This window comes from Panthera pardus, unplaced genomic scaffold (genome assembly GCF_024362965.1).
Source record: "Panthera pardus isolate Hobbes unplaced genomic scaffold, ASM2436296v1 HiC_scaffold_4, whole genome shotgun sequence".
Classification (NCBI taxonomy): Eukaryota; Metazoa; Chordata; class Mammalia; order Carnivora; family Felidae; genus Panthera; species Panthera pardus.
The window spans coordinates 10802628-10822369 of NW_026526969.1; the positions used below are offsets into that span (position 1 = coordinate 10802628).

Genomic DNA, 19742 nt, shown 5'->3' on the forward strand with positions numbered 1-19742 from the left:
AGTCGGACACTCAATCGACTGAGCCACCCGGGGGCCCTATTTCTTTAATGCTTTATTTTATTTTTGAGAGGGGCAAAGAGGGGCAGAGAGAAAGGGGGACAGAGGATCTGAAGTGAGCTCTGTGCCAACAGCAGTGAGCTGGATGCGGGGCTCAAACTCACGAACTGTGAGATCATGACCTGAGCCGAGGTTGGTTGCTTAACCGACTGAGCCACCTGGGTGCCCCTCCCGAGCTCCCTTCTATGTGCCGGATGGGATGCTGCCCGACTCACAAGTCACAAAATAAAGTCAAATTGATCTTTACATTTACTCAGGTTTTTGTTTTTTTTTTTCTGAGAGAGAGAGAGAGAGAGAGTAAGCACATGGGGGAGGGGCAGAGAAAGAGAGAGAGGGAGGGAGGGAGAATCCCTAGCAGGCTCCACGTCCACGGCACAGCCCAGTGTGGGGCTTGATCCCACCACCGTGAGATCATGACCTGAGCCAAAATCAAGAGTCGGACACTTAACCGACTGAGCCACCCAGGAGCCCCACTTGGTTGAATTTTTAAACACCTACAACACAGTTGATATCTCAGTTCATCCTCGGGGCCATCCCATGAAGTAGACTCAGACAGCCCCCAACTGCCTGATGAGAAAACCAAGGCACAGAGAGGTCCCGTAACTTTTCCAAGGTCACCAAGCCCACATCAGCACTCAGGCCACTAACGATCACTGTGCACTGCTCTCGTGCAAAGTGCACAAGAAAAGCCAGCGGCCGCTGATGTTAACACGAATACGTTCCTGTGCAAGAAGACTTGGAACATCACTTCCTCTGTGCACATCTTACAGATGGCTGAAATCCAGCATGTCCATGTGTGTACGTCGAAAAAAATTCTTTGGTATTGCCATTTCCATGAAAGTAACTGCTCACTTAACTGCTATGTGTACACGTCTTCACCAGGAGCGCTCTGTAGGGGACCCGGTCGGGCCGTGGAGGTGCTGCCGTCCTCCAGACCTTGACAGTCACCGAGGACTCTCCCCAGCTGTACCCAGAGGAAACCAAAACAAGGATCATGCCCTTTTTCGCAGACTTTGAAAAGTGCTGATAACCCATCATGTGAGTGTCTTGCACATTCAGGAAACTAGCATCTCACGTGGCTGGGATTGTGGTATAAAAAAAAAAAAAAAAGCAGCAGCAGCAAATATCATTTCAAAACCCAAGGCTGTAACCAATTACAAGTGCCTGGCTCAGGGAAGGCTCTCACCAAATATTTGCTAAATGTTTATCTTAGATAAACACTGAGTTTTAAGTTTTATGGCAAGCCTGTGATAAGCCTTACAATTCTGGTAGGCAAATATTTCTAAATATTTTATAAATTAAGCACATGTGTTTCTATGCAACACAGATGACAATTTCTTGCTGGGTCACACAGTAAATCTCATCACAAGTGACATGCATCCATAGATTTAAATCCATACTACACCCTTCCTTCTCTAAGAGGTGGCCCTCGCTCCATAGGCGGACCTGAGAGAACACATTCATACACTGAAACAGGAAATGTCCTTGGGTCAACATTTTCTAGCAATTCTCATAAGAACAAAGAGCAAATTCTGGAGAGCAGGTCTCTAGCTAAATAAATTTCCAAGTAGCTGTTCTCAATACCCCTGAAAAGCAGTTCAGTATTAATGGCTATAACTGATGGGCTAGACCAGTAACAGGAGAAAACTCGGAAGTCAGACCCATCTGTGGTGACCACGTGCAAAACTGATTTAACGCCTTTTATCTCCACCACGTTCAGAGTGCTTTTACAAACTTTTTTTTAATGTTTATTTATTTTTGAGAGAGAGACAGAGACAGAGCGTAAGTGGGGGAGAGGCAGAGACAGAGGGAGACACAGAACCAGAAGCAGGCTCCAGGCTCCAAGCTGTCAGCACAGAGCCTGATGCGGGGCTCGAACCCACAAACCACGAGATCATGACCTCAGGTGAAGTCGGATGGTTAACTGACTGAGCCCCGCCCAGGTCTTCTTGGTTGGGGGTAGGGGAAAGTCCAAGAAAACGGCAGCCAAGTTTGGATGTTGAGGGCGGCACTCGAGGAAGTGGGCTGAGGCTGCAACAGCTGGTGCCCACCCAGATTTCCACACAGAGAACAGCTCTCAAGCCTAAACTGGCCACTTAGCCTTCATAAGCCAGGCTTTCTTAGACTAAGACTTCAAGCATTCTTCCAGAACTATTACAATGGCTCCTCTGTGGGGGCCACGTTTACCTCATCGCCTTCCACAATGATAGAATCCCCATTTCTCAACAGGACTCACAGGGAGAAACCCAACCTTCGTCAGGTTGTTCTGTGCCGGGTGCTAGGTTGTGATTCACGTTACCCACGTCAGGGCCACGATCCTCAGATTTTATTACTCCCAGTTTACATATGAGGAAAGAGCCAATCTCTCCACTAAGTCGGGCCCACAGAACCCCCCTGTGGGCCGGGATAGTGTCTTATCCCTGTATCTCCAGGGCCTGGAACAGTAGGTGCTCCATTAACTGTTGACCTCAAGGTCACTTGTCAAGATCATATGCCCAGTAAGGATTCAAACCAGATCCCCTCGCCTCCGGATCTGCACTCTGGCCCATAGGCCATGAAGTGTGTGCCCCTTCAGGCTAGGAATGGGTCTGGATCATTCCAGAAAGACATTCCTGGTTTTAAAAAGTCAAGAGTGCCCAGAACACAGGGAAGACGTCCATGAAGAAGATTCATGCCTTTTGGGATCTCACGCAGTGTGATTACAGGGCATCATTCAGGGAAAACAGTGTACCTCCCAGACTCTTCTACCCTCTCCCAGAGGTCAATCACAATTATTCAGATTTACAGAAGGGATTTCCCTTTGACATCTGTCACTGTTTAATTTGCGACAGTAAAGAGAAACCAAGGTAAGCTTGTTAACCATTTACCAGAGCACTGAATTTATGACAACTGGGTATCTTCTTTGGCTGGGGGGAAGCAAATGGCCATTTCCAAGTGGAGATGAGAGGCCACCTCGTTAGGTCGGGGGGACCTCCATAAGCTGCCCCGGCCGGTGAGTTTTACAGCCCCTTGCAGGGCCTCCGAGGGTTCTGGCCTCCCTTCTCTGTCCTTATTCTGTTTTGCCAGTGACACCCAGAGCTTGCTTCTCCTGCAGGTCACAGAGTAAAGCAGAAGGGACCAAGGCTTTGACATGGTGTCGGTAAGGAGCTCTGTGAAACCAGGAGGCCTGGGAGGGCTGAGCAGGCGGAGGTCCCCAAGGAGAGGGGCCACCTCTGCTGCAAAGACCCGCCCATCCTCGTCCCCTCTCCTCCTTCTCCAGCCACTCCACCCTCTCCTCTGGCCAGCCCGCCCTGTCCAGTGGCCCCTACCTGCCGCTTGCACCGTGGTCATGGCTAGCTTTGGCGAGCTGCCCCTGGGCGTGAGGAGGGAGCCTGAGGACGGGGCCGGGGACAGCCCCCTTATGCTCCAGCAGAAGAGAGGCAGTGGCTGACATGAAGCAGTCATGGAGAAGGCCACGGGGGAGGAGCCATCGTGGGGCAGGGAAGCCCGGGAGGAACCGCGTGGGGGACAGAATGCAGTCTCACAATCCTGCCCTATTCCAAGATTCTCAGGTTCTGAGAATGGAGTCCCGCCATTAGGGAGAGGCTGGAGGTGCCACCCACCAGATTTTGCCTCTGGGAGGTAGGACGAAGCCCATCTAATACCACTGCCAAGGGCATCTTTGATCAAATCCGTGACTTAGGAGAGGTAGGAACCGTAGGGCTGGCCAGATAAGGACCAAATGTGACAGACGCCAAAGACAAACGGCCAGGGTCCGGCGTTGTCCCGTGTCCCGCAAAGTGTCAGTAGGGACAGGTGGAGCAAGGATTGTAGCCATATCCATCTGGCAAGAGTGGCCCCCTTTAAATTCCAGGAACTGAGCGCCCTTCACATGAGACCGTCATTGCTTCTTTCCTGTGGGTTATTTTCCTGACTTTCCTTGGTCAAGTTCCTTCTGGGGATCCAGTGTAGACCTAAGAGAAAGGGGGTGCCCGGGGGCTGTGCAAAAGCCGGTGTCGGGATCCAGAAAAGCAAGGGCTGGCGGGAGGAGCAGACAGGGTCCACTCCGCCCAGGGCACGTCCCATGCTATCAGCACTTCAGCTGGCCACTGCGGGTCAGAGGTCATAATGGGCGTGTGACATGCGGACCAGCTCCTCGCTGCTTACCACATACCACATCGCCTAAAGAATCCTTTTTCCAATCTGAGCTCTAATCTGAAGTTCACATCACTAGAGCGAGCAAAACTGGATATTGTAGAATAATTTTTGGCCTTTGGCACTTTCTATAATGCAACCTTTGGTCTTCTCTGGGGTCAGAGAAGCCGCCTGCGGAACAGACACGTCCCCTTCCTGTACGCCTATGTATAGGAACAAGGACCTACAGCCTGTCCTTTTTATAAAAACAAAAACCCCCAGCCTGAGATGTAATTGTGAGGTCTTTCTTTTAAAGGCTACATAACCTGGGGCATCTGGGTGGCTTGGTCGGTTAAGCATCCGATTCTTCATTTTGGCTCAGGTCATGACATCACGGTTGGTGAGCTCGAGCCCCACATCAGGCTCTGCACGGACAGAGTGCAGTGTGGAGCCTGCATGGATTCTCTCTCTCCCTCTCTTTCCTTCTCTCTCTGCCCCTCCCCTGCTCACTCTCTCTCTCCACACAAAGGCTACACAACCTTCTTGTCCAGCTCATGGTTACTGGTCCTGGCCTGTCATCTGGAAGCCTCGCTAGGGTGTCCCGGCCTCTACTCCCTCTGCACCCCTCATACCAAGCACGGACGTATCACCCTTGGGAGCCACTGTGCTCAGCAGCGTGTAATAGCTCTCCTTCCTTAAAACCTTCAATGGCTCCCCACCACCTGCAGCATAAAACCCCAGCTCTCCGGTGTATCGTCCAAGACCTCATGGCCCTGTGGGAAGCACTCCCCACATGGGGTCTTTCCTCCCTCCTCCGAGCCCCCACTTCACCCATTTGGCATGTTTTCCTGGGAACCTGAGCTGACTGGTATCGTTTCCTATGGGTCGTCCTCCCCAGCTAGAGAATCAGGGAGGCAGGGCGCTCTCCTGCGGTTTTCTGATTGAGCACACAGGCGCCGGGAGGTCAAGCGGTCCGGATTGTAGGCCTCCCTTTCCTTGACCTACTAACTAGGAGCCCACCTATGACTCAGCTTCCTCACCTGTAAAATGGGGTAATAACAACTTCATCAGGTTTTTGTGAGAGGTGGCTGAGGCAGCGTGCGGCACCGGGGGAGCATCCAGCAGCAGAATGTGGCCCCTGGCCCTGAGCACCAGGTGCTGCCCAGGACCCTGCACGGGCATCTGCACATCAAGCACTGACATCAGGTGAAGAAAAGGACAGTCCCTCTGCCCCCACAGGCGTCACATGGAGGACTTAGGGCGAATCTCATCATCCCTTCCCTTCCCACTAGTTACACGCATATGTGATTCACTAGGGTTGACTTTTCCCTCTCGTGGACACTCAATGTTTTGTTGTGCAATTTGCTTTTTTCACTTGGAGATCTTTGCATCTCCACGGAGATGCCCGTGATTGATTTCCATCCTCTTACTACAAGAGAATAAACGTCCCTGTGTGTTGGAAGGCCAGGCCCTACACTCAGATTCCGGAACCCAGATCCCTTCCCTTGTTGACGAGGTTCCTGTCCCAGAGCGCCTGGCACGAGACGACACCCACACCCCCTGTACTTTTAATGCTCAATTTTAAGCTCTTATGAATGAAATTTTACAAATCTTTCTCTTTTTTTCTATATCTAAAAAGCAATTACAAGGGTGCCTGGATGGCTCAGTTGGTTAAGCGTCTCTTATCTCCACTCAGGTCATGATCTCATGGTTCGGGAGTTTGAGCCCCACATCGGGCTCTAGGCTGGCAGCGTAGAGCCTGCTTGGGATTCTCTCTCTCTGCCCCTCCCCTACTTGCACACGCGTGCTCTCTTTCAAAATAAATAAAAAATAAACCTTTAAAAAATCAATAAATAATAAATTTCAAATTTATATTTGAATTTCAATTTCAAAAGAAATAAAAAATCATCAATATCATCTTCATGATTTCCTTTATTTTTAAAAAAAATATCATTCTAGGCTTACAGCTATATTTATTTTGATATCTTACCAGGGTTAAAGGCCCCAGAGAAAAACAATTCCATCTCAAACCAGCTGAGTTAAGGCATTTTGGTTACAGATGGATTCTTGTCGAGGGCTGGAACTAGGCCATCAGACTAAAGTTGCTTTATAGAAATGTCATTTGTTGTGTTGGCCAGATTCGGATAACCCACACCCTTCACATGGGTTTTAGTCCTTTGTAACCTTATGTCTCCCCTAAAACAATGCATTTTTATTTTATTTTTAATTTTATTTTTTTAGAGAGAATCTTATGCTCAGAGCAAAGCCCAATGCGAGGCTTGATCCCATGACCCTGGGATCATGACCTGAGCCAAAATCAAAAATTAAGAGTCAGACGCTCAACTGACTAAGCCACCCAGGTGCCCCCTCCCCACTTTTTTTTTAATTTATTTTTAGAGAGAGTGTCAGGAGGGAGGGGGGAGGGGGGAGGGGGGAGGGGGGGGAGGGGGAGGGGGAGGGGGAGGGGGAGGGAGAAAGAGAGAGAGAATCCCAAGCAGGTTATCAGCAGCCAGCACAGAGCCCGATGTGGGGCTCGAACCAATGAACTGCGAGATCACGACCTGAGCCAAAATTAAGAGTGAGACACTCAACTGACTGAGCCGACCACGCGCCCCAAAACAATGCATTCTTAAAGTCTTGCTGGGTGGTATTCCAAAACCCACCTTTGGCTTTTTATGATTCATTAACCTAATCCTGTCACTACAAAATAGTGACTTCATCTGTTAGCATTATTAACAATTTATGTTTGCCTTATTTGCATTGTATTAAAATTAGCAAGGCCCCTAGAAATTTTATTGTCCAGAAATGAAGGATCAAATCCTCACCGTGATGTCTTCAGGGCACTCGGGTGATGGATTACCTCCCCGGGAACACTCTGCGAAGGCTGCTCACTGCAGGCTTGTGTGTGAGCTCTGGGGCGCGCACCTGCTCTTTCTCGTGAATAGTCACCAGCACCAATGGTTCCTGCTTTTTCTGGGGCTTTGTTCCTTGGTCCCCAGCATTTACCTGTTTCTACTTACACTGACAGAAACGAGTACCAAGGGTTGCTTTATAGTCAGGGGGAAAACAACACACATATACATGTAATGTTAAGAATCTCCTACTGTACTCATGTGCTATGCTACACGACAAAGCACCACAGATTTAGCGGCTTAAAACAACACACATTTATCATCTCACGGTGTCCTGGTCAGGAGCTCGGGACAGGCTCAGCCGGGTCTTCTGCTCGGGGTCTCACAAGCCCACAACCAAGGTGTCACCAGGCTGTATCCTCCCCTCAAAATTGAGGGGAAGAATTCATTGCCCGGCCCACTCAAACTGTTAGCTAGATTCATTTCCTTGCAGCTGGTGACTGAGGACCCCAACTTCTTCTTTATTTTTTAATGTTCATTTACTTTTGAGCGAGAGAGAGACAAGACACGAGAAGGGGAGGGGCAGAGACACACAGAATCCAAAGCAGGCTCCAGGCTCTGAACTGTCAGCACAGAGCCCAACCCGGGACTTGAACTCACGAACCCTGAGATCATACCTGAGCTGAAGTTGGATGCTTAACCTACTGAGCCACCCAGGCGCCCCTGAGAGACCCGGCTTCTTGCTGGCTGTTGGCCGTCCTCAGACCCCAAAGGCTGCCTGAGGTCCGCTGGCACGTGGCCCTCCCCAGAGGTCATTCACAACATGGCCGTTTGCATCTGCAAGGGCAGCAGGAGAGAGTTTCTAGCCTCAGAAAAGACCAAGTCCCTCTTAAAAAGGCTTTTATCTAATTAACCCAAGCTCACTCAGGATAATCTCCTTTCCAATTCACTCAAAATCAACTGACTTGGGACTTTAATCCCATCTGCCAATCCCCACATCTACGCGGTATTCTACTAGCCAGAAGAGTCACAGGCCAGCCCACATTCAAGGTGGTGGGGGGAGGGGGAGGGGGGGACGGGGGACTCTAGAAGGGGCAGAGGTCAGACGGCCACTCTGGGGTCTGTCTGCCACACCTACTTAATGAAAGCGGTGGACGTGAGACAGAATCTATCACCGCTCTGCCGCACTTACAACCCTCACCTCGTGGTAACCTTCCAGAGGTGTTTCATCGCAAGCGCCTGGCCGCGCCGTAACCCCAAAGGCCCTCTCCTCCTAGGCTCCCCCAGCTGTTACTCAGCCTCACGTCTCCCTGGGCTCCGGCCACCCTGCCTCCTTGCTGGTCCTGAGTTGCTGCACTTGACGTTCCCACCGTGCGATGGACTCACGTCCTCACTCCCTTCCTCAGGCCTCTAAGATGCCTCCCCAGGAGAGAAGTCCGAAAACTGCTGAGAGGCAGTAGAGAGCAGGGATGAAGAACACAGGCCCTGGGGCCAAGTGCCTGAGGGGTGAATCCCCGCTGGCTCTGGGCAGCGTGACCTCCCCAGGCCCCAGGGTCGTCCTTGGTCACGGAAAGACAGAGCTCTGGGCCCTTACAGCGGCCCGTCTCAGGCACAAAACTGTCCACCTCACTCCTTTCCCCCCGGGCTGAGACGTCACGCGTGGTTTCAGGGCCAGCTTGCCTTCCTTTCTGGCTGTCCAGAGGCCCTGGTCCGGGATCCTGCCCTGCTCCGGTCTCTTCCCTGGTCCTTTGTGGTTTCTGGAGAAATCTCCCTTTATAAAATTGTTCTTGATTTCATTTCAGGTGACATACTAGGTGCCTTATGGAGGCCCCTCCATACCTAAATCAAATTCATTCTCGTTCTCTCTCATTTCTCCAAATCACTTCCACTACCTGCCCCACCCCCAACCACTCTCCAGCATGTACTGAGCACTTACAACGCCTGAAGAACTATGCCAGGCAGCGAAGGAGTTTGTCAAACAACCCAAAGTTCACACTCTAAAGCTTCGTTTAACTGACGATCTTCATCTTTTAGGAATAAAGAGTGACAATAACTGCAAAATATAAACTGGGAAGAGATCACAGATCACTTCACCCTTAAAACATATACTTGAAAATACAATAGGGGACCAGAGAGAGGAATTCAGGAATTCTGTATTAAGGATCTTACATTAAAGGCAGCAGTAATATACAGCTGATGTTTTACAAGATTAGACTACAGGTTCTTTAGAGCAGGAGCCTAGAGTATTTCTTTTTTAAAAAAATTTTTAAATGTTTATTTATTTCTTAGAGAGAGAGCACGAGCAGGGGAGGGGCAGAGAGAGACGGAGACACAGAATCTGAAGCAGGCTCCAGGCTCCGAGCTGTCAGCACAGAGCCCGATGTGGGGCTCGAACCCACGAAGTGTGAGATCATGACCTGAGCCAAAGTCAGATGCTTAACTGACTGAGACACCCAGGGGGCCCTGGAGTATTTCTTTTTGTACCTGTACCCACATCGTCCAAGCCGGTAAACAGGCTTGAAAGTCACTGAAGATGCTGTTGGAACTGACTCGTGTGGGTGACCTCGGCAGGTTCCCACCTGCAGCCCCCACTCCAGCACAGCCGGGAGAGCCTTCTGTTCACCTGGGATCTGATGCCAGCAGCTGCACAAGGGGGTGAGGACACTGCTGCTGGTGAGTGGTGTTTTCCACCTGTCTCAACCCCTGGGTCCAAAGCAACACAGAAGGGACAGTGGAAATTCATGTAGTCCTGGGCACCAGGCTGAGCCCTGCTACTGATTGCCTCTAAAAGTGACAATTTTTGACTGCTGAGTGTGTGAACTCCCTTCTGTTGCCTGGAAGATCTGGAAATCAATAGGGACACTAAAAGGTGTGATCCTTGCTCCCTCAAAAGCCAACTCCCTAAGACACAGACAAAGGACTTTGTGGTGCTGGCTAACTGAATGCTTGAGCCTGGAACTTTGGGTCTGTGTGAGTGACAAAAAGGACAGACGGACTGGAATGCATTCCACCTGTGGCGGCAGCGGCACCAGCATCCGGGATCCAGAGCTCAGTGGAGGCGGCTGGCGCTGGGGCAACGGCCAACAGTATCGACGCCCCCCGCCCTTGTCAGGCTGTCGCTGCGGCAAGACGTGCACGGTGATCTGGGCTCTCAGGGGCCTTGTTCCTGCTGTTCGCTGAACCTGTCTTCCCAGCCTGCTGTTGCACAGGATACCCACTGCAGCAGACTCCCTTCCACTTTTTCTCTGCAGCCCAAGAATGCTGAGAATTAGCTGCGTGAACGTTGGCAAGTTACTTGATCTCCATGCCTTCACGCTCTGTCCAATGGGGCCGGTAACAGCTACTGGGACTGTCCCAACACAGACTGTGCTCTCCTTTCCCCCAGGGAAGCTCCCACAAAAGGTGCGGCTGGGGGCGCCTGGATGGCTCAGTCGGTTAAGTGTCTGACTCTTGATCTTGACTCAGGGCATGGTCTCACGGTTCGTGGAATCAAGCCCTGGGTTGGGCTGTGCGCTGACAGTGCAGAGCCTACTTGGGATTCTCTCTCTCCCTGTCTCTCTCTGTTCCTCCCCCCTTCTAAATAAATAAATAAATAAGTAAATAAATAAATAAATAAATAAATAAACAAACTATTAAAAAAAAAGATGTGGCTGACTTGGGCTCAACTTTTTGAGAATAAAAATGAAATGGATGTCAATTTACAACATTTATTAAGCTGTTTTTCTTTTTTTTTTTTTAAGTCTATATTTACTTTGAGACCAAGAGCACAAGCCAGGGAGGGGCAGAGAGAGAGGACAAGAGAGAATCCCAGCATGGAGCCTGACTTGGGGCTTGATCCCACAGTGAGATCATGACCTGAGCTGAAATCAACAGTTGGACGCTTAACAGACTGAGCCACCCAGGCACCCCTTAACTTGATTTTATGTACACGTTTCAAATCCCAGATGCACGTAAGAAATATTTTTTAAAATGTTTTTTACTCTTTCTTTTCTGGAGGTGACTCAAACTTCTTTTCATGCTGCTATCACCACGGTGTCACCATCATGCCAGGGCTCACTCTGAGCTCTCAGACAGATTTCCAGGGCACGTCATCTTGTCTTTTTTTCTGGACCGTTCAAACTATGACATTTAAAAACATCCCGCGTGATGCTGTCACTGGTAAGTTATCTCATTCATATAAAGCTAGCACAGTTGCTTTTACCATGCGTCCTTTTAAAAAAACTTCTTTATATTGTAAAACATAACAGAGAAGACTGAGGCATACGTGTTGTGCATTATCATAAAGCAAAACTTGTGTAACCACGGCCCAGGTCAAGAACTGAAACACTGGCAGGATTCCCAAAGCCTCAGCAGGTCCCTGTGGTGCTCCAAAGGCATCCACATCCTGGTTTTTATGGTAACGTTATGGTAACCACTTATCTTTGTATTTTTACCATAAACATATATCCTCAAACGTTATAATTAAATTCTTGCCTATTTCTGAACTTCACATATAAAAGAGATCGTATGTACTCCTCTGGGTCTGAGTCTGGCTTTTTTTTATTCACCATATGTTCAAGACTCATCCACGTTGTTGCATCTGGCTGTACTTCATTCATTCTTTGTCACCAGTGATATTCCACTGTAGGACTATGTCACTTTCATTTATCTGTCCTACTGCTGATGGATACCGCGGGCCGTGAGAAACGGTGCTGCTGAGAACGTTCTCGTATGTGCTGCTGGTGTGGGTATTAGCAAAGGCACTACTGACCACAGGGCATGCCTATCTTCAGGTTTGCTAGACAATGTCAGACCGACCTCCCCAGTGACAGCACCAACCTATACTTCCACCTGGCCTATGTGGTAGGCGTCTCCTTGTGGGTTCAATTTGTATTCCCCTGCTCAGTACTTTTTCATAAGCTTATTAGCCGTTTGTATTTCCTCTTTTAAGTGCCTTTTCAGGTCCCTTACCTTTTCCCAATTTAGACGTTTGTCTTTTTCTTGCTGGTTGGCAGGAGCTCTTTCTATATTCTGGATCCTAGCCCTGTTGGTTACACATTTGCAAATACCTTCTGCTCTGGGACATGTTTTTTGACCCCTTTAACGGTGTCTTGATAAAGGGAAGTTCTTGACTTGAGAGTAGTTGAATGTATCAATATTTTCCTTTACAGTTGGTGCTTTTTATATCCTTTTTTGTAGAAATCTTTCCTTAGATCAAGATCATTAATATTTTCTTGTATTATCTTCAATAAGTTGTTTTTCACATTAGATCTGTAATTAGAGTGGCCATATGTCTAGGTTTATGACTCCTGTCCTAGCATCTCCTCCAGTGAGCATCCCCCTTACTCTCAAAAAATGTCTGGGGGCACCTGGGTAGCACAGTCAATTAAGCATCTGAGTTCGGCTCAGGTCATGATCTCACCATTCATGGGTTTGAGCCCCATGTTGGGCTCTGTGCTGACAGCTCGGAGCATGGAACCTGCTTTGGATTCTGTGTCTCCTTCTCTCTCAGAAAATAAATAAACATTAAAAAAAATTTTTTTTTAAGTATCTGAAAAGTTTCTTAAGCTTTTCTTCTCGGAGTCAGTCAGCAGCAGATAATTCTACTTCTAGCCAGTAGGGACTACTGGCCCTTGGAGAGGTACAGAGAAGCACACGAGAATGCCTCAGAAAGAGCAGGTCTGGGTCTGGCTTTCACACCTGGTGGCTGGGTGGCCCCCAACCTTGGGCACTGCCCGCCTGGGAAAGCTGGGCGGAGCTGAGGCCGGGAGGTGCGTCGTCAGTCCCCACCCAGAGCAGATCCCACTTGTGGCAGCAGTCAGCAGAGCTCCACTTCTGTGCTGGAAAGAGAGCTGATGGGTTTGAGACAGGAAACATCACTCCAGGGAAGGTTAATAATAAACCCCATTTGTGTAAATGATTGTAAAACACAATGAAAGGCATTTTAGGCCTTTCATTTAGGCATTTAGGCATTTAGGCACAAGTGGCTTATTTGACACATATTTCTGGACTCAAAAATACAGTAGGTTTCTTTTATGTACAAGTGTAACACAGATTATGGTTTGGTTTTGAACATTCTGTGTGAGTTTACTGCCATCAGAAGTTCCTGGGGCACCCAGCTGGCTCAGATGGTGCAGCACGCAGCTCGAGATCTTGGGGTTGTGAGTTTGAGCCCCAAGTTGGGTGTAGAGATTACTTAAAACTAAAAATTAAAAAAAAAAAAAAAGTTCTTCAAACAACTGTCAACCAGTAGCCATCACATGGTCCAGCGCAGAATGATGCATAAAGGAAGTACAAAGTAAGTCCCACGTGAGAAGCTTCTGGCCCACGAGATAAAACAGAGACCCGTATGCCTATTGGTCTTAAAGGTATGAGCCCAAGCCTTATTTTGCTTCCTGGAGCATAATCTTAAGCAAATGAACCCGGGTTTTCTTTGTCTACTCCTGACCCTTGTACTTTACCACTGACCTTATCTTTAATTAACTGCCTTTATATACACAATTCAAATACACCCCTATGGCTTATAGTCCTTCCTGCCTTCTAATGCAGTTCCCTCTCCCCCACTGGACCTTTTCAGCTCTGGGGGAAAAGGTTTCTTGGAGAATTTGGATCCCCAAGAGTGCTGGCACTAACCTAACACATAGTAAGCACTCCGAAGACGGCTGTCAAATGAACGCTTGACTCGGCCATGTCTGCCTGAGTCTATATAACCAGGCGGAGATCAGACAGCTGAGACAGTGACTAACACTGGCTTCCAGGGTGAGCTCACTATTTGTTTGCTTGTGTTTTAGATTTTAGAGGTGCTGTGGGTTTCCTCTTAGAAACAAAAACATGACTTCCTCACTTTAAGGCACTGTTGCCTATATTTAAACATGTGAATCAGGACATGCCCTTTTCTACAGATGGTTTCTGCAAGTTTTCCTCTGTCAGAGCTGGAGGAAACACCACATGTTTAACTGCTTCCTCTAGCATCGTAAGAATCACAAGGAAAAGCGAAAGTGTTGAAATTAACTTAATTAGCAGACACAAAGAAAGAGCTGTGTACAGTGTGGGTCCTGCTGGCTGAGCAGGGAGAAGGCTGCCCAGGGTCCCGCCTTATGAATACCGGGCTCAGTGCCGGACATTTGACTCCTTGGCTTTACAAAGGGAGGAATGGCAATAAGCAGAATTAAAGTTAAAGTACCATGAACCCCTTGTGATTAAGAGCTTACTCCAAGCAAATGAGTTTCCACAGAGAAAGGAAAAATCAAACAGTAGTTCGCAAAAGGATATGGCATCAGAAGGATCCTAGGAACAACCTAACCACCCCCATTCAACACACAGGGAGCTTCCTGGAAGCCGTGTTAAGAAAGGGCCAAGGCAGCCACATTCGTTGTTGGTGCAGGTGGGGGGTGAAATGGATTGAGGAACGGCATGTGCGGGCCCGTTCTAGCTAATCTGTGCCCTTTTTGCTCAGGCTCTTCCAACATTTTTCAGTGCATGACTTACATGTTATCTGGGGAACTGGGGGAGGGATATTCATTCCTTTAATAAAAACTGAATACCTACTATGTGTTAGGCAATCACTAAGCCCTGGAAATTCCAATATGAGTAAGAAAGTCCCTCCCCCAAACATATCACGGTGTCCCAAATATCAGAGATAGACACAGTCATGTCCTCATCCTGAAAGGAGCCCTCCATCAATCATCTGGGATGCTGCCAAGCCCAGTGTTGTTTGTAAAGTGTTTCTGGAACTCTAAGACGCGAGACGTGATGCAAATGGCCAAGTGCCTCAGACCCAAACACGCAGAGACTTCAACAATAATACCAATAACATGTGAGTGCTCGCTGGGTGCCGGACCCCACCGTAAGCACTTTACGTGCACCTTCTCACTTCATCCTCCCTCCAACCCAAACAGACAGGTGCTGTTATTCCCATTTTACAGATAAGGACACAGGTTCAGAGGTCCAGTGACTCCTACGGTAAAGTGATGGAGCCAGGATACGGGAGAGAAGGGGCAAGGTCAGGATAGAGAAGTCACAGGAAACGAAGGTTAAAACGAGAAGACGCGGGAACGAGGATTAGCAGTCCATCTCCTGCCATAAGAGAAGACAGCTCTGCAAAGGACTGAAAGGGCTGGAGGGGGAAGGGGCCAATATGGGTCCCCAGAAGGTCCACTGTGTCAGATCCTGAACGCAGGAAAACTGGTACTGGACCCTGTCATGGCACAGGAGCTCTGGAAGGCCCATAGAGTGCGCAATGCCTCTCAATGTGGAAACTGAGGCCAGATAGGAGAAATGACTCCAAAATGTCAGACAGAAGAGAGCACAAGTCTCCCTACATCCAGACTACTGCTTCAGCTGCCTAGCAGCCACGCATCCTCCTGCTAACAGGACCCTAAGTTTCCTCTCTGAAACCCCCAGCCGGACCCCGTGTCTCACCGAGGCTCCTGCTGCGGCTGCCATCGCACAGATCCCACAGACTGTGCAGGGGGGAGGGGGGGGGGCTTAAACAACAAACGTTTCTTTCTTATAGTTCTGGGAGCTGCAAGTCCACGACCAAGGCAGCAGCAGATCTCGCGTCTGGTGACAACCTGCTTCCCGGCCTGCAGTGCCACCCTCTCATGGTGTCCTCACAAGGGGAAGGGGCCTGAACTCTTCTGTGTCTCTTCTTCTAAGGGTGCTATCTTCTTCAGGAGGGCTCCCTGCTCCTGACCCAATGACACCCCCGAAGGGCTCATCCCCAAATACCATCCCACCGGGGATGAGGGCTTTAAGGTCTGAATTTTACGGGGACCAAAGCATACGGTTCATAATAACCCCCATCTCCAGACTAAGCAAGGGTGAAGGTTACACGCCAGACCACACAACCATCCAGCATGAATCAGAGGCTTTTCGGCCTTTAGAGCCGGCGGCCGCGGGGCTTCCCCAGCCATCACCGGCAGGAAGAAAGCTGGTCTGCATCCTCCGAAAGGAGCAGGAATCAGAGGGGAGGGAAACTAGGTCCAAGGGATGTGGTTTCAGCCTGTATGTCCCGCTGTGCTTGGCCTTTCATCAGTCACGGCTCCTTTTTTGTTTTTGTTTTGTTTTTCACCTCTGCCCTAACGGCAGGGATACCTCCCGGCTGCTGAGCGGCCCAGAGGAGGGCCCCGCGCACCGCCTCCACCGGCGCCCGGCGCCCGGCCGGCGCTCACATCGGAGCCGCTACTAGGTTGGCTACACCTGCAGCCGGCTTTTCGGTCACTGGCCACAGCAGAGTCTGAACAAAGCAGTGGCCTGTTACCGCTACCAAACCACGGACTCACAAAATCGCATGTTTGGCGGACTTCTCCTGAGAAGGTCTGCGTGCTCAAGGGGACGTTTCACCGTTTCACCTAGACACCGGTCTCCACGCCCCAGGCCCAGGCGGGCACGCGGCTCTCCGGCCGCCTCGGGTCACCACAGTGCCGCCCCCCGCCCCAGGGCCCCTCCTGACCGCCCCCTCCTCGCCTGACGTCCTGAGAACGCGCGGCTGGCGGGCAGGTCCTGGGGAAGGCGGGCCGGAGTCTGAGGTACCACCGGCCGGGTCCTAAAGAGCGACGGGCCGGGTCCTGGGGGGCTGCAGGCAGGTCCTCAGGGGCGGCGGGCCGGAGCCTGAGGTACGACGGGCTGGGTCCTAAAGAGCGAGGGACCGGGTCCTGGGGAGCGCCGGGGGTCTCGGGGAGCGGCGGTGTGTGTGGGGGGGGGGGGTCCTGGGGGCGACTGAGGTCTGCGGGTCTGCGCGGTTCGCTCCCAGGAGCGCGCAGAAACCTCGTCGCACCCGACAGCCGCCTCACCTACTCCACCGCGACCCCGGAAGTGGGTGGGCGCGCGACCCCCAGGCGGGCCTGTGATGCGGTGCGCCGCAGCCAATCGCGTGCGCCCGGCCTTGCGTCACGGCGAGGCCGGCCAATGGGCGCGGGCCTGACTGCCGCTTCCTGCCCGCCCGCTCTCCCGGCAGCCGGGGGAGGGCCGGCCCGCTAGCCCGGCAGCGGAGGAGTGATCGCCGCCACCCCGCCCGCCGGGCGCCAGCCCAGGTGAGTGCGGCGGCGGGTCGGGCCGGTGGGATGGGCACCCCGGCCTCTCCGGACAGGTTGAGGCGGCGGAGGGCAGCGGCGCCTCCTCCCCCGCGGCTGCGTTTGCCCCTGACACCCGAAGGGTGGGAGAGGTTGTGCAGGTGCGCCTTCCTGCACTCCGTGTCGGGCGCCGTCGCCGTCCCCCGGAACACCCGCTGACGCTTCCACCCCAGTCTCTGCGCTGGAGTGATTCCTGGAGCCTGCGGGTTTAGGGGGTCGAGCTGCAAAGAGACCGTCTGTCCCTCCTGTAGGCAGCGGTAGGAGCAAATCAGCTTGTCGTGGGATTAGCAAGGGCAGATGGTGAGGGCCGGGCGCTCCGACTGTGCTACTGGTGGCTGGACAGGGGGCCCACCTGTCGCCTAAGTGCATACAGCCGAATGAAACCAAGGCTGACCTGCCCGCGATCATCGCGGGGGGCGGGGGGTGGTGGTGGTAGTGGTGGTGGAATGGGGTGGGGTTCATCCCGAAACTGCAGGCTCAGGGCATCTCCTGGCCAGTGCGACCGGTGGACCCTGCTTCAGGAAGGACTCAACTACCGTGCGTGTCCTGCTATTTTCTCCCGCGTCTTTGGACCCTGTTGTCGCTTTCCAACAGCCCCTGCAAGTGGCTGGCAGTAAGCAACCTCAGTAGCCAGACTCCCTGTGTTTGTACAGAGGGTGGGAGTGACAGGATGTAATAGAATACCCAACAGGAAACCTTTCAGGAAGGAGTCCTAAGGCAGAGTCAGGGACATAGATGCTTCAAGAGCTCTCTTGGTCCCTTGTGTCCCTCCTTCTACCATACCCTCGCCCTACCCCCCCCCCACCCCCACCTTCCCTTGGGGACCTTTTGGCCTCCGAAGGGATCTATTAATAAACCTGTTCAGAAAGGCAGGTGGTTCTGAGGGCGGTGAGCAGGTCTTCTTAGTGGAATGACTGAAGGTCCAATTGGAATTCATTGTGCAAAAGTTCTTGGTGAATCTGAAGTTGCTTTCTTGGATAGTGTTCTCTCTACCCCTACAAAACAAAGGAGTCTCAGGATCCCAGAATCAAGAGACTTAATGCTCAAACCTACTTTTCCTTTCAAGAGTCCTCTGACCCAGTGACCCAGTGTCCCTGGATTGGTTACATGGTTACCTCACAGCCAGGAAGTGGTATATGAGGAGTTGGGGTAGCATCCTGGCAAGAGCAGAAAGGGGGTGAGGCTGGCCAAGGATATTCACCGCTGTCATCTTTGGCCGGGAAATGATGGTGCCTGGGTGTCCACTCTGAAGGGAGTCTACAAACATAACTCCCATTCCCGTCCTTTCTCTGCAGCAGAGTCTTTTGTTAGCTGCCCGGAAGGTTCAATTATGTCTGTGTGGAAATTACTGCTTAGTCATTTCTCTGAAGGGAAGTGTATCAAATACAAGTCAAAGTCACTATTCATTGAGCTCAACCCACAGGTAGCCTGACTTCACTGGTTTCTTATAATGTGGACTGTCAGCTGAGAGATAGCTTTGAAGAGTGGCTATATATTAAACTGACATCATAAGAACCAAATTCCCTTCACCTCCAAAATTCTTACTTTTCCCCCCAACAATTTATGAGGATATTCAGACACACAGCCAAGTTTAACGCATTATACAGTAAGCACCCCTCCACCCACCATATTTTCTACTCCTGGTCTTTTACTAGTTTTATCACCAACCTTGCCACCTATTATGACCTTACTTTAAACCTTAAGTACTCGTGCTTGCTTTGGCAGCACATATACTAAAATTGGAACGATACAGAGAAGATTAGCATGGCCCCTGCGCAAGGATGACACGCAAATTCGTGAAGCGTTCCATATTTTTTAAAAAATAAAAAAATAAAAAAAAATAAACCTTAAGTACTCGATGGCATTCGGCTTACCTGAAGCAGTATTTCCATCCTAGCCTAGGAAGATGGCAATCTAGTGGGTGTAGGTGGCCATGATAATACGTAAACTTTGGTTGAACAGCCACTATGTGCAGATCGCTGTTAAGTGCTAAGGAAATGAAGAGACTAAAGGCTCAGGTTGAAGAGAAAGGGCTTTGATTTTGTCTGTTTTCTACGAGATAGGAGATAAGTCATAGTTTGTGATCGCAAATGCCAAGTAGTAAAACAATGCCAATAATGCCCATTGAGTTCTGGCTGAGTACTGAGCATGATCTATTACAGGCTCTACACCTGTATGATTTCACGTAAATCTCACAACAACTTTGTAAGTAGGTCGGTGTTCCCTTCCGCCTTTTACAAGATTAAGAAACTGAGGCATGGAGAGGTTAGTCGACTCTGGGTGGTGCCAGAAAGTGATGGAGCCAGGACCCAGATTCCAACAGTCGGGGTCCAGGGTGTGGCTCTGGGCACTTTTAGTCACAGTGTAGATGCCAGAGGCAGGTAGTGGACCCTCAGGCTGGGCCAGGCAGGGGTCAAGAGGGGGTGCCTTGCAGCTCTTCCACCTGGACACAGATACCAGTTTTCAAATGGCTCCAGAAGGCTGGTGTCATGACTGCCCATACGTTTGGCTGAGCCTTGGTGCCAGGGCAGAAAGGTCGGGATTCTGGGATGTTTCATAAAGCTTGGCTCCTGTTCCCTCTTTTTTATTTTTTTATTTTTTTAATATTTATTTACTTTTGAGAGAGAGCTGGGGAGGGGCAGAGAGAGAAAGAGGGAGGCCCAGAATC

The 19742-nt window shown here is 50.5% G+C and overlaps 1 long non-coding RNA gene and 1 other non-coding gene across 2 annotated transcripts; one reads left to right on the forward strand and one right to left on the reverse strand.

Annotated features, from left to right (window-relative positions):
* Positions 1–2856: 2856 nt before the first annotated feature.
* On the reverse strand, positions 2857–5955 carry LOC109251215 (uncharacterized). The gene is made up of 2 exons (XR_002073411.2): positions 3366–5955; positions 2857–3145 (listed from the first exon to the last, which is right to left on the reverse strand). It is a non-coding gene; the product is annotated as an uncharacterized LOC109251215 (long non-coding RNA).
* Positions 5956–18783: 12828 nt separating this feature from the next.
* Positions 18784–18890, forward strand: LOC128774769 (U6 spliceosomal RNA). The gene has a single exon (XR_008419238.1). It is a non-coding gene; the product is annotated as a U6 spliceosomal RNA (small nuclear RNA).
* Positions 18891–19742: the final 852 nt, after the last annotated feature.